Below are 23,667 nucleotides of genomic sequence, written 5' to 3' on the forward strand. Positions count from 1 at the left end.
GTTTATTGGCAAGGCATAAAGTAAATCCAGACTGGCATCTGGGCCAGGGGAGCCCTCTTTTATGGGATTCCCCTGGCTTGTAATCACACAATTCCATTGGCTGGTAAGACCCCGTTGCTAGTTAGCCAACCAGCAACGGGCATGAAACTGTATGCAGATGGAGAAGGGCAATCACCCTTAATGGGTGATCAGGATGCGCTTAGGGGATTAAGGGGGGGAATACAAAAGAACACAACACATGGTTTATTGATAAACCAGAATAACTGCTTTCAGATTAAGCCAGGGGTCTTCAAACTTGGCCCTTTTATGACTTGTAGACTTCAACTCCCAGAATTCCTCAGCCAGGCATGCTGGCTGAGGAATTCTGGGAGTTGAAGTCCACAAGTCATAAAAGGGCCAAGTTTGAAGACCCCTTGATTAAGCAAATCCCATGGCAGCCTAGCATTCAATGTGAACTCAGTCACTTACTGCAGTGTAAAGAGAAGTTTTGCCTTGTGTTGTCACCAGCCATAACCTTCCCAGCTAGAGATGCCAGGCCTCTTGATGTGCAAAGCACAGCCCCTCCCATTTGAATCAGGGCCTTGGTGCTTTGCTTGACTCCAAAAACTAGCAAGTCTTCACTTGAGCAAGGAGAATCCTTCCCTCCATCTTTCCTTCTTTTTTTGTGAATTGAAATTGTGATTCTCTGGGCCTCCTTTCCCCTCCTCTGCAGAGCTAAAGTGTTTGCTCCCTATCCTTCAGTCAGCAGGAAACTGTTCAGAGCTGCTTCAGCAATTGATGAATTGACTTCCTCCAAAAGACAGGGTAACAAAGCCTAACAGATGTTATACCATGTGAAGCCACCTTTGGCTTCAGAATAAGGGGGAAATTGGGTTTTATCACTGTGTCTGAGGGTGACTTAGGCCTTTCTCGTCAAGGGCAAAGGACACAAAAAAGGCTGTAATCACCTAGCAAAAAAAAAGTCAGTGGGTATGGCCATTCTGCAAGATGGAAATCAAAATCATGAATGCTTATTATAAGTTACAGGCAGTCCTTGACTTATAACGAGTTGCTTAGCAACTATTTGAGGTTACTTGAAGTTATGACAGAGCCCCAAAATGGGATTTATGATCGGGATTCAAACTAATGATGGCTGGTACCCCCCTGCAGTCACGTGACCACATTTGGGGTACTTGGCAACCGTCCCACATTTATGGATCTTTGTGGTGCTCTGCGATCACGTGACCATAATTTTCAATGTTTTTGTGAACAATGGGTTCACTTAGCGACTGGTGTTCACTTAATGACCACCACAAATCATGGTGTAAAATCAGAGGCCGTCATGTGGTGACCCGCTGGTCAGGGGTCCTCAACTTCGACAACTTTAAGACTTGTGGACTTCAACTCCCAGAATTCCTCAGCCAGCTTTATTCTGGGAGTTGAACTCCACAAGTCTTAAAGTTGCCACGGTTGAGGACCCCTGCGCTGTATGATCGTCATGACTTATAACCAAAATTGTGAGCTCAATTATGGTCGTATGTCAAGGAACAAAATCTTGCAAATCTGAACGTACCTCCCTCCTCCCTCCCTTCATTTTCAAGAGAACCAGGAAGGATCAAGCCTGAGTCACTTTCTCAAATTACATTTCAGCCTCACAGTTGAAATTTCTCCCATCTCCTAGTGGTGGCTCTTCCTCCTGTTCCTCAAGGTTATTCTTTCTGCCAATTACATGGGGGCAAGTTTGCACTGTGGTCAGATGCAAGCAGGAAAAGTCCCCCATGTGCAAAGTGGGCGCCCCATCTCTGAACGAGCCCCCACTTGATCTCCTGGCTGGAGGGGGGGAAGTCAGCAGCTTCTGGGTCCGACTCAGCTAGGAAAGTGATGCTCGGGGTGACAACGCTTCTGTCTATGTTACCAGGGAGCTGTGCAAAATAATGGCGCTCATTAGGCCATGTTTACGCAGCTAATTGCCCTCGTGCCAAGCAGTAAATCTTTCCGTCTGCATCATGCCTCTGCTTTGGTGTGCACTCTTGTGCCTTAATGGGTTGGCCTGCAAAAGGGCTGACGTCTGGAGCTAATGAGGGTGGGACATGGGGAGGGGGTACTGGGGTGGAAAGAACCTATGGCAGGGAGGTGAGGTCTGGCTGCATTCGGGTGGCGTGATGGGGCTGCTGAAAACGTGAGAAATTTGGATTGATTAAGGCAAGGGTGGAAAGCAACATCGCAAGCAGAGTAGCCCCTCCCCCAAATTTAAAATACTGCTCATATTTCTGAAATATATGCTTATTGAGTTGGTTTTTAAAATTAGGCATGAGAGCCAAGTTGACTTTCTATCCTAAGGCAACTACTAGAAGATCTCAAAAGTGGGGACGCCCCTTTCTTTCTTTCTTTCTTTCTTTCTTTCTTTCTTTCTTTCTTTCTTTCTTTCTTTCTTTCTTTCTTTCTTTCTTTCTTCCTTCCTTCCTTCCTTCCTTCCTTCCTTCCTTCCTTTCCTTCTTTCATTCATTTATTCATTCATTCATTCATTCATTCATTTCTATAGCTGCCCAACTCAATTAAGTGACTCTGGCCAGCTTAAAATTCTAAGTATGTCACCTGGCGATCTTCAGAGGCATTTTGCTGGCCACTGTGGGAGCAAGAAGATGGTCTGGAAGGATCTTTACAATGGGTTTTAACTTCTGCTAGTCCTCATTTAGTGACTGTCTTGTTTAGCAAATGTTTAGCACATGTCACATTGTAATTCTGCAGCCAGCCCCTGCATTTATGACCTTTGCAGGTCCGTAAAGCAAAGGAAAACTGAGGTAAGATCATAAGCATAGTTGCAGTTCCATTTATCAATCACTTTGTTTAACGATCAAGTTGGAGGTCCCAATTGTGGTCACTAAATGAGGACTATCTATATTCCCTTTATCGGACTTTTAAAGGGAACGTTAATCAAATTAATTGAGGAACAGTTGCATGTATCAATAGCTGCTGGCCAGGAAAAGTGATATAATTGGACCTCCTTATACAAGAGGAGTCTACCTCTTTCATATGAAGAAGCATACTGGGAGTAGGACTTTGGGCACTTTAGGGCTGCGTTGGGGTCTATTTATTACTTTATAAGTAATTCAAGACAGCAAACATATATAATATAGTCCTCCTTCTAATTTCCCCACAATAACTCTGTGAAACGGATTGGGCTGAGAGAGAAAGTGATTGGTCCAAAAGTCACCCAGCCAGCTTTCAGGCCTAAGGTGGGACTAGAACTCACTGTCTTCTGGTTTCTAGGCCAGCACCTTACCCACTACATGAAACTGGCTTAGTGAAATGTGCAAACCCAGCCACATGAGCTTATTCAGTAAATCAAATTTTGTTAGACAAGCCCATTTAATAAATTATGCTTAAGTTTGTTAATGTGAAATCAAAGTGTAGTCTGATCCTCTGATATTTCTGTGCATTCTAACAAAACATGAGGATGCCTACAAAGTGGTTACAGAATAGAACAAAATAACAGAGTGGGAAAGGACCTTGGTGGTGTTTTAGTCCAGAGGTAGGGAACCTTGGCTTTTTTATGACTTGTGGACTTCAACTCCCAGAATTCCTGAGTCAGCATGGCTGGTTCAGGAATTCTGGGTATTGAAGTCCACAAGTCATAAAAGAGCCAAGGTTCCCTACCCCTGTTCTAGTCCAACACCCTGCTCAGGCAGGAAGACCTGTCCTATACCATTTCAGACAAATGGTTGTGCAATATCTTCTTAAAAACTTTGGGAACATCCACAACTTCTGGAGGCAAGTTGTTCCACTGATTAATTGTTCTGACTGTCAGGAAATTTCTCCTTAGTTCTAGGTTGCTTCTCTCTTTGATTAGTTTCCATCCGTTCCTTCTTGTCCTGCCTTCAGGTGCTTTGGAGAATAGCTTGACTCCCTCTTCTTTGTGGCAGACCCTGAGATATTGGAACACTGCTATCATGTCCCCCCTCATCCTTCTCTTTGTTAAACTAGACATACCCAATTCCAGCAACCGTTCCTTATATGCTTTAGCCTCCAGTCCCCTAATCATCTTTGCTGCTCTTCTCTATACTCTTTCTAGAGTCTCAACATAAGGGTCACACACATTCACTGAGGTAGCCATTGGAGTTTAATATTTAGTTCCATATTTAAATTTCCTATTTTCCTTCTTAAAAATAAAGTACACGCCCTGCTTTATATGACAGCTACAATTCCTCTGTTTTGCATTAAAATGACGAGAGGATTCCAAACAAACTCCAGAAATTTCCTTCACGGTAGAGCTATGGCACTCTAAAAATCTACAATGAGTAAATTGCTTCGATTAAAAAAAAAGTGCAACTGACTTTCTACTGTGTTTCTTAGTACATTTTGATCGATGGAGCAGATTCTGAAAATCTGCCTGTAAACACAGTACCTTAAATAATAAAAACAACATAAATCAATGCTGACACTCTGTGCCTTGTTGTGCAAACACTCTTCCTTGCCTCTGCAACCCAAAGTCTGGAAAATGCAAATGTATGCTTAGTTCCACATCAATCCCTGGCTTCTAGAAGCTAAACATGCCTCAGAGGGTGGAGAGGAAGATTGATTGGCTGCTAATGAGATGAATGTGTGCGCAGGCGTATGGGTGTTTGTGTGTGAGAGCGAAAGAACATGAACTCACCCTGTTGTGGTTCTAATTGGCACCTCAGGGCAGCCATTCCAGAGAAGTGATGGCTCATTGGCTTGGCACAAATCACAGTAATGGCGAGGCAACTTTTTTGCCCATATCTTGAGGCCTGTTCCTTTCCCAAGAAGAACTTGGTTTGGTTCCAGCCAGCCAGCAGCAAGGGCAAACAGCGGGCAAATCAGCCCAGCCTCTGTGTCCTGCCCAACTGATGAAGCTCTGTGGCAAGCTGCAGTTGTGACTTGAGGCTGGTGTGGGTTAGATCAGAGGTCCTCAACCTTGACAACTTTAAGACTTGTGGACTTCAACTCCCAGAATTCCTCAGCCGGCCCTCAGCACACAAAACCACGCCCACTCCAATCTGTGGAAAAATCTCTCTCCCTGGCTGGCTGAGGAATTCTGGGAGTTGAAGTCCACAAGTCTTAAAGTTGTCAAGGTTGAGGACCCCTGGGTTAGATTGTAACCCAAAGCCCCAAAGCTGGACTTGAGGGAGGCTTGGGTGCTATTCCTCGCTGTCATTTTTTGCAGGGTGTCTTGTTTTGTTGTGTCAGAATAAACTTTGAGACTGCTGCAGTTCTGCCTTTGTTTGGTGAGTGCAAGGAAGTCACCCACTAGCATTCTTAATAGAGATATTATGATGTTTAGCATTATCAAGTTGGAGTTATTGATCTTGAATATTGCTAAGTGACCTATGAGCATCACCAAATTGAACTGTAACTGAGTCAATGTAAATATGACATATTTATGGCCCCAGAATGTAAACAACCTATTGATTTAATTTGGGCGACAACTATTTGTGGAAAATGCACTTTGTGAATACAGTGACTATAATCTGGATTAGAATTAAATGATTACCACAGGCATTCAAGAAGAGTTCTCATCCTCAAATCCCTATTCTATACAGCAGGAGTCCCCAACCCCCGGTCTGTGGACCAGTATCGGGCTGTGGCATGCCAGCAACCGGGCCTCACAAGCAAAGCCCTATCTGCGGGATGCAGGCAGCACACAAAACCACACCCACTCCAATCTGTGGAAAAATCTCCCTCCACGGAACCGGTCCCTGGTGCCCAAAAGGTTGCGGACCTCTGCTATACAGTATGGGAATCCCCTGAGCACTGTGTGAATTGAAACAAACCATAATTTATTCAACCCACAATTAAAACTTGGTTTACCACAATACAGGTAGTCCTCAACACAGACCATAATTGAGTCCAAAATTTCTGTTGCTAAGCAAAGCAGTTGGTAAGTGAGTTTTGCCCCATTTTATGACCTTTTTTGCTGCAGTAGTTAAATGAATCAGTGTAGTTAAGTGAATCATGTGGTCATTAAGTGAATCTGGCTTCCCCATTGTTGACTTGCTTGTAGGAAGCCAGCTGGGAAGGTTACAAATGATGATCATAAAACCCTGGGACACCACAACTTCCATAAATACATACCAAGTGCCTAGTGCCTAAATTCTAATCACAGGACCATGGGGATGCTACAGTGGTGGTAAGTTTGTAAATAGGTCATGTCACTTTTTTCAATACTGTTATAACAGGGGTGTCAAACTCGCAACGTCACGTGAGGTGTTGCGATGTATCGTGACTTTTTTGCCATTGCCAGTAATGGGGTGGGCGTGGTTTTGCTATGATGCATCCAGCCCCACAGGCGGAAGTTTGACACTCCTGTATTATAACTTCAAGCAGTTATTAAACAAATGGTTGTAAGTCAAGGACTGTCTTTATGTAAATACAAATAAAAGTCACTCTAAAGCAGTGGCAGGAACTCCCCCATCCCTCTCTCTTTCCACTTTCAGGAGAGCAGTTTGTCATTTCTCTCAAGACAGATCTCACCCTGTCTTGTGCAAGGAATATCTTTAGTTTATTTGTTGCTTTTTACCTAGTTTAGTGTTTCATTTTAGACTTGCAGGTAGTCCTCAATTTACGACCATTCGTTTAATGACCATTTGAAGTTACAATGACATTGAAAAAAGTGATTTACGACTGATTCTTGAACTTATAACCATTGCAATGTCCCCCACAATCGCATGACCAAACTTTGGGTGCTTGGCAACTAGCATGTACAGTATTTATAATGGTTGCCACATCCCAGGCTCACATGATTGACGTTTGCAGCCTTCTCAGGAGCTTCCAACAAGCAAAATCAATGGGGAAAGCCGAATTGACTTAATAACCACATGATTCGCCTAACCATCCAGATAATTCATTTGGAGACTGAGGCAAAAAAGATTGTAAAATCGGGCACTAATCACTAAAAGACCACATTGCTTAGGGCAGTGGTGGCGAACCTATGGCATGCGTGCCAGAGGCGGCACTCAGAGCTCTCTCTGTGGGCACACGCGCCATGCCCCGGAGATGGCAACCAGCTGCCCACTAACTTGCCAAGATCCCACATGGCCAGATGCATCCCAGCATGGCTGGTTTCCCTCCCCCCTGTCCCATCCCTCCTGGCCTCGCAGGCTCTCCTTTTCCCGGGCACGACCCACTGCATCTATGCTTCTCTGAACTGCTGGCGGTGGGCTGCGGAGCCCCAGAGTGCGCCGATCGAGGGGCCGGCAGGCTGTGGCTGCTGACAGACACCGTTGGCCCCCATGCGCTCGCTGGCCTCTGTGTGCGGGGGCCAATGGTGTCAGGCAGCAGCCACCCCGGCCCGGCCCGCTTTGCCCTGCGGCAATGGCACTCCTGCCTTGCCTTGCCTCACTCTGCAGGATGAGCCTCCTACCCACCGCCCCACCTGCCAGAGACCCCCCAACCCTGCCCGGCCCCCACAGACATCCCTCCCCACAAGCAACATCGAGGTGATCATGCCCATCTTGGCTACACCCACCCAGTCTGCCGTGATCACCACAGCCACACCCACCCAGTGGGCCACGCCCACCTGGCACCCGGCAATAAATAAGTGGGTTTTTGGGTTGCAGTTTGGGCACTCGGCCTCTAAAAGGTTTGCCATCACTGGCTTAGGGCAACGGTTCCCAACCTTTTCTATACCCCGCACCCCTAGAACGCTTCTGATATATTTTCGCACCTCTTACAAAAGTTCGAAATAACGGCAACGAATTATGCATATACACTATAATTTTGAAAACCCAAGTTTTCGCACCCCCTGGAATATTGTCTTGCACCCCAGGGGGTGCGAGCACACCTGGTTGGGAACCCCTGTCTTAAGAGGATAGAATTTGCAGTCCCAATTATGATTGTAAGAACTACCTACAGTTGCCTTAAAATGCTATAGGTATAGGAGTCTAATCGGTGGTGGGATTCAAATATGTGAACGACCGGTTCTCTGTGTGGATGCCACTTCCAGAAGTCCATTCTGGGCCTGGGCAACAAAAAATTAGCTACCAGTTCTGCCGAAGTGGTGCGAACCGGCTGAATCCCACCACTGAGTCTAATGGATGACGGATAAGGTTAAGTTAAGTTGATTTTCTGCACAGGCAATTTCTATTTCAATGCAAGATGCCCGAGTTCCAATTTGGAGTGGTTTGCATGGAAAACAGGTGCCCTCAACAACATGTTAGCACTGTGCAAGTTTTCCTCACTCTTCTCTAGTCCTGATTTGCCTCGATTTGATTTATTCTGGAGGCACAACTTGCCTCTGGAAGTTGGGGGTGCTTCAGCACTGGAGGTTTTTAAGAAGAGACTGGACAGCCATTTGTCTGGAATGATATAGGATCTCCTACCATGGGCAGGGGCTGGACTAAAAGACCTCCAAGGTCCCTTCCAATGCTATTATTCTATGTTCTATGTTCTATGTTTTTTTCCATGGACTGGCAGAGATTTCCCATGAGCTAAATGGCTTTTCCCATCTCCGGCAAAATCCAGAGCCATCTACCAGCAAAGCCTGTCACTTGCCACTTGTTGATGAAATTTGAACTCTCAATCCTGTGGTTCCTGTGGTCCTCCATTCCACAAAATCCTGGTATGTGTGAGCTGCACAAGCATGCTAAGATAGCCATGACCCCAGCAGGCTAGATGGAACACAAAGGGAAAAAAACACTGCCCAGTTTAATTGGGCAGGTGAAGAGCTGAACAAGCGTGACCAGTAACCAAGAAACATTGGGCCTGAAACACAAGGGGCCCAGCTGCCCTTGACCTGCTGAAACATCTTCAGTGCAGGTTGAGGCTTGCCTCCATCATCCATCTTCCTCTTCCTCCTCCTCCTCCTCCTCCTCCTCCTCCTCCTCCTCCTCCTCCTCTTCTTCTTCTTCTTCTTCTTCTTCTTCTTCTTCTTCTTCTTCTTCTTCTTCTTCTTCTTCTTCTTCTTCTTCTTCTTCTTCTTCTTCTTCTTCTTCTTCTTCTTCTTCTTCTTCTTCTTCTTCTTCTTCTTCTTCTTCTTCTAAAGGAGGAGGAGGAGGAGGAGGAGGAGGAGGAGGAGGATCAGACATGTCAGGTCCTGGCTAGGAGGGCAATTCTGCCTGCAAAATCCTTTTGAGGCCAATCAGCAGTTGTTGTTTTTACTACTACCAAGCTCAAAATCCTGAAAACACCATGAACCAACTGACCAATATTCATCTGACTGATCAATATGTTATACAGGTAGTCCTTGACTTACAACTGAACCCAATACTGTCTTGTTGCTAAGCAAGACAGTTGTTAAGTAAATTTGGCCCCATTTTACGACCTTTCTTGCCACAGTTGTTAAGTGAATCACTGCAGTTAGGTTAATAACACAGTTGTTAAGTGAATCTGGCTTCCCCATTGACTTTGCTTGTCAGAAGGTCGCAAAAGGTGAGCACATGATCCCCGGACACTGCAACCGTCATAAATACATGCCAGATGCCAAGCATCCAAATTTTGATCGTGTGACCATGGCGATGCTGCGACGTTCATAAGTGTGAAAAATGATTATAAATCACTTTTTTCAGGGCTGTTGTAATTCAGACAATCACTAAACAAATGGCTGCAAGTCGAGGACTACTCGTAGAAGTATTGGAAGGGACTTTAGAGTTTCAACCCCCTGCCCAGAATAACAGTTTTGTTCATGTCAAGTTTGACTCCTTGCATGCATATATCCTTATAATTATCTTGGGCAAAAGTATGAAAGTGGTTTGCCATCCCTTTCTTCCAGGGAAGTTTTTTTTTCCCCTTCAGTTTCCTAGTCTGGCCAGCAACCTTAAGATTTCATTTCATTTCATTTTATTCAATTTGTATCCCGCCCTTCTCCCGAAGGACTCAGGGCGGCTCACAACATTCTTAAAAAACAAAAAGATTTCTTCATGGTCTCCTATCCAAGTTCTGCTTACATTTTTCAAGCGCTGTCTAAGTCAGCTAAATGCTACCTACCACCTGGCTGGGCAGTTGATGGAAAAATATGAGAAGTCAAAAGACAGTTCTGAAGGTTTAAGATGTCAGATACGAAACAGGGGATCTTTTACATGCAAAGCAGGTACTTCACCAATAAACTATGTAGCTTTTCTCACACTTGTTTATGGGCTACAATTTTTGCTTTGCTGAACATCTCTGGTGGCCCACATTTGCTGAGAGCTGATCCTATCTTTGCGGAATAACAATATAGTACACAAACTCTCCTCACTGTTTTGGGTCCTTGCTGTATTGTCCTTTTTGACTCGGGTAGAATATTTTAAGAGTGCTAATCGGCTGATGAATAGCCAGCGGCATGCAATTTCCTTGCCCTCTCTTCTAAGTTATGTGTGTCCTTCCACCACAGATTTATCAGGGATGACATGCCAAGCCTGGTCACATCAGCCTCTAAATAAGCAAGGCGGACGCAATGAAGTTTATACCCAATGGCTGCACGATGTCTTAATTAGGAAAAAAGGGTTGTTTTGCAATGCATAAAGAATCCATCTGAGATTGCATGAAAGATAGAAGGAAGTTTGGCATTGCCAGGCTATCCTGATTCAGATGTACAGTAAATTGCTTGTGAAAAAAATGTATAATTTGGCTTATAAAACAAGACTGGTCATGGAATGTCAGTTGCCTTCCAGCATATTATCTTATTTATTTTGTGTATTTATCTGCTGCTATCATAATCAAACGTGAGTAGATTAATAGGTACCACTTCGGTGGGAAGGTAACCACATTCTGTGTGCCTTTGGCATATAGCCAGGCTGACCACAGGACCATGGAAATTGTCTTCAAACAACACTTGGCTTCCTCAGTCGAGAAACGGAGATGAGCACTGTGCCCTCCAGTCGGACACGGCTGGACAGGGAAATCTTTACCTTTATTGTAATCATCTTTTATTTATTGATCTCCTCAAATTGAGTACCCAGACAACCTTATATCAAACGCAATAAGGGTGTCTGCAGGGGAGGGATCAGAAAAGTCAAAATGGTGCCCATAATATCTGAAAAAAAGAGGTGGAGCTTTGACCCCAACTTATCTTTTTGGAATTGTGCCTCCATGGACCTCCCTATATCCCAAGGTTTGCTGGTATCCAGTTTGGCAAGGATGAGTCCTGCTTTTCCCCCAAATCTCCAGCTAGTTCAGCTATCCATCACGGCCTCCATTTCTCTCCTCTCCCCAGCTTTCTTACCTCCATGCTCAGAAAGGACATGGTCGTTCGGCTGCGACGCATGATGTCAAAACGTCCAGGCACAATTATTGTTCTGTTTCCTATTTAAAAAAAGGGGGGGAGATAGAGACAGATCATGAATCATGCCTGTTTGAAGATTTCTCGAACACTGTACCACTCTTTATTTTAGTTGTTTTAATTTTATGGTAGATTTATATCCTGCTTTCCTCAAAGTGGTAGTTTTTCCTCATTATAATTCACCGCCCAGAGCCATGAGGGAGATGGGTGGTTAGATATAAACAGACAGATAGAAAGGATGGATGGATGGATAATAGAGATAGAGAGAGGTGGGGATGGATGGATGGAGAGGGAGAGAGAGGGAGAGGGAACAAGTAGCCAACACATATCAGAAGATCACCTCTACAAGGAAAGATTTGATGTCTGGGGCTTCTTGATGTAACAGGGTTATTGGCTTCCACACCCTCCAAGTTATTGTGAGATTTCCCCAATTTCCCTGTGATCATTCCAAGATCGTCAATTTTGTGTTTATTTATTTGTATCCTGCCTTTATTATTTCTTACATACAGTATAACAAGGCGGAGGACAAATCCAACACATCTCCCTCCTTTGATTTTTCCCCACAACAATCCTGTGAAGTGGGTTGGGCTGAGAGAGAATGACTGGCCAAGGTTGCCAGCTGGCTTTCATGCCTAAAGCAGGATTAGAACTCAGTCTCTTCTTTTCTAGCCTGGTGCCTTAACCACTAGAGTACATGCTCAGATGACACAAACACACATCTTTTCACTGCTTGCCAGCAAAACCCAGACCAGCCTGCTTGTTTTCTGTCAGTAATGGCTCAATTCTGACAGAGCAAGCCAGCTGAAGTCTGCTGGTGCTCACCTGCATTTTGTTGGCAAGGAATACAGGCGGACCTCGGTTTACAACCGTTCGTTTAGCAACCATTCAAACTTACAAGAGCACTGAAAAAAGTGACTTCTAACCAGCCCTCACCCTTACGATTGTCACAGCATCCCCATGGTCAAGAATTTGGGCATTTAGCAACCAGCCTTTATTTACGACAATTGCAGTGTTCCAGAGTCATGTGATCACCATTTACGACTTTCCCAGCTGGCTTCCAAGAAGCAAAATCAAAATCAATGGGGGAATCTAGATTCACTTAATGACCGCATGATTCACTTAACAACTGCATTGTTTTGTTTAACAACCACGCAAAAAGATCATAAAATCCTATGTGATTCATTTAATAATTGCCTTGTTTAGGAACAGAAATTTTGGGCCCAAGTGTGTTTATAATTTGAGGATTACTTATAATTAAAATGCTATTTTCTCCTAGGATTTTTTTTAAAAAAAATATGGAACTCAAGGTATATCAAAGGAGTCCACTTGCTGTGGCACAGAGGCCCACTGGAAATCAAGGCCCAGTTTCCCACCAGGTAACTACATGAGCTATACAACTGCCTGAGAGAAGGATGAAAGCATACTTTAGTTTCACAGGCCACATTGTTTGTTACCCAAAGTTTATGAATGAATTAAATGGTTGCTTTCTCTGCTAAGGCCAAAAGAAAAGAAAAAGGAAAAAGTTGGAGGGTGAGGAATATTAAAAAGGCCAATTCCAATAATACTCTGGAAAAGTCCATTAGAAAACCAATGGGCTGGATCTTCAGGGTCTTTTCACACAAATGCAAAATGTGTGGAATGTGTGTCTCCAAGAGGTGGCAATAGTTACTTATTAAACACACTGAATGTGAATGAGGGCTCTATCAATAATTCAAAATAAATAAAGCCTCCAGGTTGTGGAAAGTCTACCTCTAAGTGCTAGCAGGTGGAGCAAAAATAGAATGGTTTCCCACAATATATCCTGCAAATGGGCTTCCATGTTGGACAATCTGGCAGTTGCCTTTGGAATCAGCATGCTGGCCTATCTGGGCACTTTTCTTTGTTCCTGCAGTTTACCTTATATTCTTATACCTTCATGCCTCTGCTGACTTTTCCCATAAAGTTACAAACTTTTCTTTTCACCGGTTCTGCTCCGGTGCTTTTTACAAACAGCCTGGCATGTATCACAATTCTTCCAAAGATGTTCTCTTGACCCTTTATCTGGGTACCAAGAAAAATCAGCACCCAACTATGTGCTGTGTTCAGATGGAACACAGGTGCTGGGCTAGAATCAGGAACCGGGTTAAATGCTTGACATTCCATTTTGGAGAATCCCAGCAAAAATAGCAATTTACAGTTTATCTTTCCTACAAGCCAGTGCTTCCCAAACTTTTTCCTTCATTACCCAAAAGTGCTTATCAAAAAGTCATTTTTACTGCTTAACAGAATATCCTTATTTCAGTGTTCCTGTTGTGATTGGGTAATGGGTTCGCATAAATCATTTTTACCCAATTTGGGGTAATTTTCCCCAAGTTTAGGAAGTACTGCTCTAAGGCAATCCTACCCAAACAAAAACAGGGGGGAATCCAAGTGCCAACATTGTTTTGCTAACTTCTTAATCCAAGATGCGTACATATCACCAACCTTCTCCTTTTCCAGTTTCCCAAATGGACTTACACTTTGGCACGGCAGAGAAGCACAAGGACCCTCTCGGCTCCTGGAGTGCAGGGGTGCTGCTTACTAAATGATGCAGCTCAGCAGGAAAGCTCTACCTTGTGGAAACTCATTTGACTTCTCCTTCCCTCCCTCTCTCTTTTCAAACAGGCGTGTAACCCTTCCCTGTCCAGGTGCAAGCAAATCAGAAAAGGAAAAAGTGAAAGGAAAAATCCCATCCTGTTTTTGGCAATGTGTCTCTACTCTTATGGTGGGTCTCACAGTCAGCCAGATGTTTAGGCTGGATTTGGCATTTTTTTTCACCTACCAGGTCCTTCCCAAGGGTCTGGGATAGGCAGAAGTTGTTGTTTAATAATATTAAAGATATTTTTGCAGGATGTAAGCTGTTCCAAGTAAAGTTGCCTTTTTCAATTCACAGATGGCGATTTTGTCAATGCCAGTAGTGTTCAAGTGGTAGTCCAGATGTTTTGGTATTGCATCCAAAGCACCTATTACTATTGGTGCTATCTTTGCTTTCTTTGCCACAGTCATTCTATTTCTATTATTATTATGGTTGCTCGGAGTCAACCAGAGGTTTTAGACCAGGGGTCTTCAAACTTGGCCCTTTTATGACTTGTGGACTGCAACTCCCAGAATTCCTCAGCTAGGCACACTGGCTGAGGAATTCTGGGAGTTGAAGTCCACAAGTCATAAAAGGGCCAAGTTTGAACATCCCTGTTTTAGACTGAAGTACTATGGTTGGTCACACAGTCAGCCAGAAGTTTAGACTGGATTTGGCATTTTTCTCAATCTATCGTCATTCCCAAGGACCTGGAATAGGCAGATGTACATTACTGGAATCCTCTCCTCTTTCCCTTATTCCTCTTTGGAGAGTTTTAGTTAAACTGCCAGCCTTCAACAGTTGCTCAACCAAGAAAACTCCAAGAAAATGGGGGTTTCTTCAGGACTGCATCATCTCCGTATTTTCTGGAAAGGGTTGGTAGATTGCTGTTTGGAGTTCTTATCTGCTCTGTCACAATGTTTCTCAACCTTGGCACTTTAAGATGTGTGAACTTCAACTCCCAGAATTCCCTAGCCAACACCGCCCTATCCAAAGGTCTAGTTCTAATTTCTTTATTTTAAAAGTTCTGCAAACAATGTAGCAGTGAGGCAAGGTGGCAAGGGTAAATTTTTTTTATCAGCTTTAGTGCTGGGTGAATTGTTTTTTGTCTACTTCTTGACACACCAGTCTTAAGAGTTTATTGTTGTTGTTCAAAACCTGTGCCTTAGAAAATTGGCAGTTTGGATGTATTGGAGGCTATAGGCATCCCCAGGGCCAAAGCCTACTGGTTTATCTGCTACATTTTCCTCTCAAGAAAGTAAATTGATTATGTACCACCAAGTCATTGTTGACTCCTAGTGACAACATAAATAGATTTTCTCCATGATAATCTGGTCTTTCAAGTCTTCCAATCATCATCTATCATCACTGTAACAATCTGTCCATCTTGCTACTGGTCATCCTTCTCTTTTCTTCCACCTTTTCCAGAATTATGGACTTTTTCAGAATACTGGATCTTCATATAATGTGTCCACAGTAGGATAATTTGAGCCTGGTCATTTGTAGGTAAAGGTAAAGATTTCCCTGTTTAGTAGTGAGGGAAGTTACCCCAGAGAAGGAAATATTAAAAAGGCAGGAAAATATATTTTTCACCAAAAGGATTTTTAAAAGCATTTTTTGAAAAGCAGAAACCAAACCTGGCATCATCTCTTTGCCCCAAGCAGGAACCAGCCCTATACAAATGCAGATGTAAGGCCATCAGGAAGGTTGGAGCCAGGGAGCTCAAGACAAAGAAACTCTTAAGAGTCATTAGCCCCATCCCCAGGGAAGCAGATGACTTTTGGGACATAATAGGACTAACCATTACCATCAAGTAATACCAGAGAGGCACACCTGGGCTCAGGTCAGAATACATGACACAGGAAATAGCCTCAAAGTTCATGCCACAGGAACAGGAAAACTTTCAAACAAAAAGCTAGAGAGGGTATAAAAAGCTACTGGCCATGTGCTCAGGGCCTCTTCTTCTCTCCTCTGCTCTTTCCTGAAGAACCATCTTTCTGCTTCTGCAATAAACTGTAACTATCTTCCCAAAGCAGTCGCCATGTTGCTTATTTAATAATAATAATAATGATAATATTCCCGGCTTGGATGAACCAGGATGAAGACTTACTTCTGATAGTAGTGTCCAACTCTAGGGCATAGTGCTCATCATCATTTCTTGGCCAAGGGAGCCAGCATTGTCCAAGACATTTCCATAGTCATGTGGCCTTTGTGGCTATTCGCCAAAAGCACACAAAATGTTGTTACCTTCCCACTGAAGTGGTACCTATTAATCTACTTACATTTGCATGCTTTCGAACTGCTAGATTGGCAGGAGCTGGAGCAAGTAATGGGAGCTCACCCCATGCTTTTTGTCATTGGTACCTCAAGTGAAAACTGAGTTGATTTTTTTTGATGATCTGTCACTTTATTTCCTTGGCTGTCTACAGTCTTCTCCAATTCTAGAACTGGAAAACATAAACACTCTTCCTGTCCTGTTTCCAGGGCTATAGCACAAGTTGTAGAAGAGGCTACTATATATACTAGCAGATAAGCTGAGATTTTTAGGTGCCAAAATGCACACAAAAATCAAGTTCTGCTTATCTGCATATAGGCTTATTCACAAGTATATATATTTAATCTACCTGTATATATTTGCAGAAAAGCCCATCCGCAGATAAGGAGGCCTTCCTATTTTTAACCAAAACACCATGAAAGATGCAGGTAGACTCAACCACAGGTCTGAAATGGTATAGGCTTTCCTGCCTGAGCAGGTGGTTGGACTAGATGACCTCCAAGGTCCCTTCCAACTTTATTATTATTATTATTATTATTATTATTATTATTATTATTATTATTATTATTATTATTATTATTATTATTATTATTATGGATCATCGCACAGTCAGCCAGATGTTCAGACTGGATTTGGCATTTTGTCTACCTATCGAGTCCTTACCCAGGACCTGGAATAGGCAGATGTGGATGTTTGATGGTATTACAGATATCGTCGCAGGATAGAAGCAGTTCCTAGTAAGGCCGCCTTTTGCAATTGACTAATAGCGAATTTGTCAATGCCAATGGTGTTCAAGTGGTGCTCCAGTTGTTTTGGGATTGCACCCAAGGCGCCTATTACTATTGGTACTACCTTTGCTTGCTTTTGCCACAGTCTTTCTATTTCTATTTGTAGGTCTCTGTATTTTGTTATCTTTATTATTATTATTATTATTATTATTATTATTATTATTATTATGAGAGGTATCACATTTTTCATGGTAATTTGGTTAATGGTTTGTGGGACAGCTTATCAAAGATGGGCTTATCCATGAATTTATACAGTATATACAAATAAAGCAACTCTGAAAACATTTTCATTGGATATCACTTTTTTCCATGTAAGGAGTCACAAATGAACAATCTGTTGATAGCTCCTTATTATCCCTGCTAATTATGTTGCATAAAGCAGCATTTTGATAAATGTCATGAAACTAGTTACTCAACATGGTCAAAGAGACTTTTCTAACTGATTCATTTTGTCAACCTTTGTTTCTTCATTCTGTAAATTTTGGTTTTTTTTAATGTGATACTAATATGTTGCAAGAATCCCATAAGCTCTCTTGAAATAAAAAAGATGGGCTGTGCATTTTATCTTTTCAGAAAAAGAAAAAGGAGTCAACGGGGTTAGAAAGGAGCATCCTTAAACTGGAAGAAGAATCTAGAAGTGACACAAAACATGCTAGGAAACAGTTGATTTGTGGCTGGTTATGTCTCCTTAGCATCCTTTTCACACAAGTGCCCAGAATATGCCCTTAACATTCCAGATGTTATCACCACTGCCAAAAATGTGGAACCTTGGGTCATAAGCAGGTAGCATTTAAATATGGTTAGGATGGAAAGATAGTTTTTGAATATAGTCATTTAAAAATATCTTATTTCATCACTCCTGTAATCAACCCATGAACATCTAGTCATTATGCCTGGAAGAATGTTTCAGATCAAAACTATTTTATTCCTAAACCTTTATTGGTTCTTGGTTTATTAAATCAGAAATCTCACCCATCTTCTCCTCCCCACAGATTTGGCAAATTTGTAACTGGAATTACAGGTCATGGGGTGCTAGAAGTATAAAGTTAATTTTCCAACACCCAAAATTAATCATTTATTGAGAAAACTCCTTGGAACAGACTCAGTGCTGCATGGTGGACAGCAGGAATGCAAACAAACTAAGCCTGGAATGAAGAGAGGTTCCATTTTGGTGGCTGGCTGCTGCTCCGGACCCTCCAGGATCCTTTGCTATGGAAAATTTGAACCAGAGGTTGGAAACATGATAGCACTATTCCAATATTTGAGGGGGTCCTACAAAGACAAGGGAGTCAAACTATTTTCCAAAGCACCAAAAAGCAAGACAAGAAACACTGGTCGGAAACTAATCAAGGAGAGAAGCAAGCTAGAACTAAAGAGAAATTTCCTAATGGTGAGAGCAATTAATCAATTGGGAGAATAGCTTGCCTTCAGAAGTTGTGGGTGCTCCATCACTGAAGGCGTTCAAAAAGAGACTGGACAACCATTTGTCTGAAATGATATAGGGTCTCCTGCTCGAGCAGAGAGTTGGACTAGAAGATCTCTGAGGTCCCTTCCAACTCTATTATTCTATGTTCTATGCTTCCTCTACTTTTCTACAGGGTCATACAATAAGAGAGAAATATTGGATGGTGATCTGAAGCAGGGTGTAGAAGGATCAAATCTTTCCATCCCATACCAGGAGTATTGAGCACCAACTTCTGAAGGTAGATGTTCAATTTTCATTTCTCAGAGAGAAGCTGTATAGATTTACCTATTTTCAAAAAGACACCAGATTATTTGAGTCTGTGAATATTTATTCAGATCTGGATTTCATCTTCACCCCCCACCTTGGTCGCTGGATAACTCATATAGGATCTTGCCTGGAACTGCATTCACACATTACACTAAGCCATAGTTTGCTGACCTTGGTTAATATAATAAATGTAAGCCCCAATAGGGAGACCAGACCAAAAAATCAACTCCAGAGTAAGTCTAAAAGTACTTTATGGCTGTAACAACAAAATCTTGCAAGCCTGATTGTGCTGTTCTACCTATTAATTGTATTTCTGTAAATTAGGGAGGGGTTTGAGCTGCTTCTAAATATTATCTGTTGTGACTTAAAGTATATTTCATCCCATGTCACCCTAGCAATGGATCTTCATCAAGTTCATCTTCCTTACTGTCAAAAATAAACCACAACCATATGTATAAAACACTAAATCATAATCCATGTTTGAGAAATGATACTCAGACCACAGAAAACATAAACAGATCAGTATATCACTAATGACATTAGACTTCAGTTGGGGAGATCCCTGGTGGAAGTTCCCTCTTGACAATGGAGTCCAATCGGCAATTTATAATCAATCACACTCTTAGCCCAGCCTGTTCTGTCCCAGTCTATGTGAGTCTTTGTTATGCTTATAAGGAGAAACCCCTCTTCAAAGAAACAGGCAGGAACTGCAAGAAAAAAACAACCCCTTTTATTCTCACAGACCTGAGTCAATGTCCAAGGCAAACAAACACAGACCACAGAAACTCGATCCTTAACACGAACGGTTGCCTTTGGCAACCAGCACCTCCCACACCTTCCCTTTTATAATTCAGCCAAGGCGTGGTTTCCTAATGCCTTCTCCTTTGCCTTTGGAGCCGCCCCATTGCATTCCTCTGTCCTACTCGCTTCTCTTTCCTGCGCATTCGTGCATCCGTGATTTGTCCCAACTGTTCTTCATCACTGTCCAACTCAGGCTCCCAGCACAGCTGTGTCTCAGTCTGAGCGCGAGTAGAGGGGCCAGGCTCCTCTTCCGACTGTAAGCCTTGGAGCTCCTCAGAGCCTTCCTCTGACTCTGATGTCACTCCAGGCCCCTCCTCCTCGTCTGATTCCTCAGACTCAGCTGCCGGATCCACTGGCTGGTGAGAAATCACAACACAGCCTACCTCAGAGGAACAGGATCATTTGTAGGGACAAAATCTTCTGAATCTTCTTTCTGTATTTTATTTCCTGAAGATTAGATAGCAATGGATATCCCAATAGGTTAATCACCTTAAATATGTGTCTCAAAAATAGACTCGACAACCATTTGACCAGGATGGTGTGGGAAGTCAGAGCCCCAGAGAAGGAAATATTAAAAGGGCAGAAAAATATATTTCCTCAAAAGTATTTTAAAAAGCAGAAACCAACCTTGCCCCCAAACCAACTATCCCAAACAGGAGCTAGCCCCATACAAATGCAGATGTAAAACCATCAGAAAGTTGAAGCGTCTCGTTAGTTCTTCTGTTTCTCTTTTAGACGTACGGGGTGGGTTTGAGATCCTCAGTAATCGGGGTAGTGGACCCTTCGTCCTATACTATTATCCTAATTTGGTGTCTATAGTTCCGGATCTTTTTGTGAGAGAGATATCCTCAAGGTTCATGCCACAGGAACAGGAAACTATTCCAAACAGGGCTAGAGGGGGTATGAAAACCTATGGCCCATGTGCTCAAGGTCTCTTTCTTCTCCTCTGCTTCTTCTTGCAAGGACCATCTTTCTGCTTCTTCAATAAACTGTAACCTTCTTCCCAAAGCAGTCGCCATGTTGCTTATTTGTCCCTGGCTTGGATGAACCAGGATGAAGACTTACTTCTGACAATGGTATACGGTCTCCTCCCTTAAGCAGGAGGTTGGACTAGAAGACCTCCAAGATCCCTTCCAGCCCTCGATTCTACATTTTACAAAATGGGAGGACATGTCCATCCAAGACACCTTGATCTCTTAAAGAAACAGCAGGATGTAAAGACAAGAAATCTTTTTAAAATCAAAACTATGCTCAGCCTTTTAGGACAGGGGTCTTCAAATTTGGCCCTTTTATGACTTGTGGACTTCAACTCCCAGAATTCCTCAGTCAGCATGCCTGGCTGAGGAATTCTGGGAGTTGAAGTCCACAAGTCATAAAAGGGCCAAGTTTGAAGACCCCTGTTTTAGGAGAATGACATATTAAAAAATCAACTAGGGCAGAGAAAGAGTCTCATTTCACCTTTAGAACCACAGTCCTTCAGAAGATAGAGGATGAGTTATTGGCTCAAGATGGTTTTACAAATTTGTGGAAGGATTATCATCCAACAGATCAATCAATGGCAATGAAAGAGAAGTTAACACCATATTCCTTGAGCACAAACTTCTTGAGATGTTGTGTTCCTGTCATCTCTTTGTTTCTCCTGAGGCACCTTGTCAGTTGCTGTGAAAATTAAGAGATCAGGTGAGGCAAACACATGTTAGAGAGTTTGATTAATTACTGATTAGCTGCAGTTTGATTAATTACCATCTGATGTGGTTTGATTAATTACTGATTAGCTGCAGCTGGGAAATAATGGACCAGTGAAGAACTGTTGTTTTTCTGGCATACTTGGGAATTTACTAAAATATTCTGACGGACTGTTGTTGGAAATTCAATGCCAGATGCTTCAAAGCATTCTCATAAAATATATGCATAGCCACAGCAGTTAAATAGAGCTATGAGCAGACACAGTTCATCTTTGATTACAGATAATCCTTGGCTTACGATCACTATATCCAAAATTTCCATTGCTGAGCGAGACACTTGTTAAGTGAGTTTTGCCCCATTTTACTACCATTTTGCCACAGTTGTTAAGTGAATAGCTGCAGTTGTTAAGTGAGTAACATGGTTAAGTGAATCTTGTTTCCCCTTTGACTTTGTCAGAAACTCACAAAAGGGGATCACATGACTCTGGGACACTGCAACCATCATAAATATGAGCCAGTGACCACAGGGATGCTGCAATGGTCATAAGTGTGAAAAATGGTCATAAGTCACTTTTTTCAGTGCCGTTGAAATTTTGAATGGTCACTAAATGAATGGTTGGAAGCTGAGGACTACCTGTACTAGTTTCTGGAGGACAAATAGTTGTTGCCATGCCTGAGAGGTGTCCAAAGGAAAATTTTATAAAAGTCCAAGATGGCAGCCATCACCCTTTATTTAGGAGCACGCAATGCATGTTGAAGAAAGGGTGGAGTTTCAATCATGCAGTCCCAATCACCATTTGGGGGTTTCTTTTTGACACTCCCCACCCATGGATGCCTCTGCGGTCCCAGTCTTAGTTCTGGCGTTCCCTGACACAGCTGCATTTGGCTGTCAATATTACTCAATTGACTAAATAAAGCTTCCACATGGTCTACTTTTTATTACAATGTTTTTCAGCCTTGTCAACTTGAAGGTGTGTGTACTTCAACTCCCAGAATTCCCCAGCTAGCCACGCTGTTGACAAGGTTGAAATACACTGTCTTTAAGGTGACCAACTTTTTTACAATGAAAAGGAGGACACAAATAAATTGAAGAAAAAAATATCGTAAATAAAAGAAACATTTTATTCATTGCAACAATAATACAGAATACACTATAATATGATAAATGCATAATAAAAAACATTTGTAACAATAACATTTTATATTGTAATTATGCTTACATGCCGCGCCCCCACCCGCAGCCGCCCCGCCAGCACTGCTGCCCTGCCATGTAGAACGGGCCCCGCAGCTCCCAAAGCACCAGCTGTGCTGGCTCCAGCCCCGGGGGGCAGCCCGCCGTCAACACACCCCGCCTGCAGCCGCCTTGCCAGCACCACCACCTACCCTGCACAGCCCCGTGTAGAGCAGGCCCCGCGGCTCCCACAGCACGGGGGGCAGCCGGCCACCGCCACCCCTCACACCCCCGCCCGCAGCAGCCCCGCTGCCCCTGCCTCTTGCGCCCACAGCCATTATTGCTCTAGCAGGGCTGAAGATCAAGAGAAAGTTATCGTGGCATCGCCGCTCCAGTCTCCTCCAGGTATCTTCGGGACTAACTAGGAGATGGTGTAGTTGGGTAGCAGGGAGGGGTGCAAAGTTCCTGCCAATTCGCCTTCGCTGCAAACAACTTGCATGTGCAAAGTTTGCCGGCCGGGTGTTTTGGCGCGCTTAGCAGCAATTCCTATTGGCTTTCGAAAGCCAATAGGGGGAGTAGCACAGCTCATGCAAAAGTTGAAAAAAAAACATTAAAAAAAGGTGCCGGAATGCCGTTCTGAGCGTTCTATGAGAAAAAAAAGCCCTGCAGATTAGTCTTCAAATATCGAAAAGGAGGACATGTAGGAGGACACTTTTCGAGGGAGGACAGAACTCACAAAAGGAGGACTGTCCTCCCTAAAGGAGGACGGTTGTTCACCTTACTGTCTTATTACAACATGGGAGGCCTCCTGCTCTTATACTTTGCCTCTGGGTTTCTTGGCAGCTTCTGTACAAAGCAGAAAAAGTCACTTTAGAAAAAGGCCACATTCGTCCAATTCTCTGGAAGTCGTTTTTTTTCCTCCAGCTAGAATTTTCTCTACATATGGAAATGCCTAGATTTACTGCAGCCATTTTTGTTTTTGGAAAAAGTAGAAAGTGAGTTTTGCCTGTCATTTGCCTTTCTATGTCGCCACAAGTGGCTATTCTTAGCTCCCACCACATGCCAACACCGATGCCAAGGAGAGCTGCTGAGGGCCCAGCAATTAGTATGACTAATTAACTCCCTGCCCATGTTATTCATTAGGCTGGCAGATGCCTTTCTGGAAAGTTAATTTGGGAAGTGTCAAGCAAGATGGTTGAGGGAGACAGCAATCCGTATTCCCTTGTGTAATTATTATTATTATTATTTATTAAATTTATATACCGCCCTATCTCCCTTACGGGACTCAGGGCGGTGAACAGGCGATACTAAAAACCACGATAAATATACACAAGTTTCTGTTCTAAAATCAAATTAAATAACAGGCCTGTTCTAAAAACACCCCATACAAAACCCCCACTAAAACATAATCAAACTACGCCAGGCCGG

The sequence above is a fragment of the Protobothrops mucrosquamatus genome, unplaced genomic scaffold (assembly GCF_001527695.2).
Source record: "Protobothrops mucrosquamatus isolate PMUCROS unplaced genomic scaffold, P.Mucros_1.0 scaffold6, whole genome shotgun sequence".
Taxonomy (NCBI): Eukaryota; Metazoa; Chordata; class Lepidosauria; order Squamata; family Viperidae; genus Protobothrops; species Protobothrops mucrosquamatus.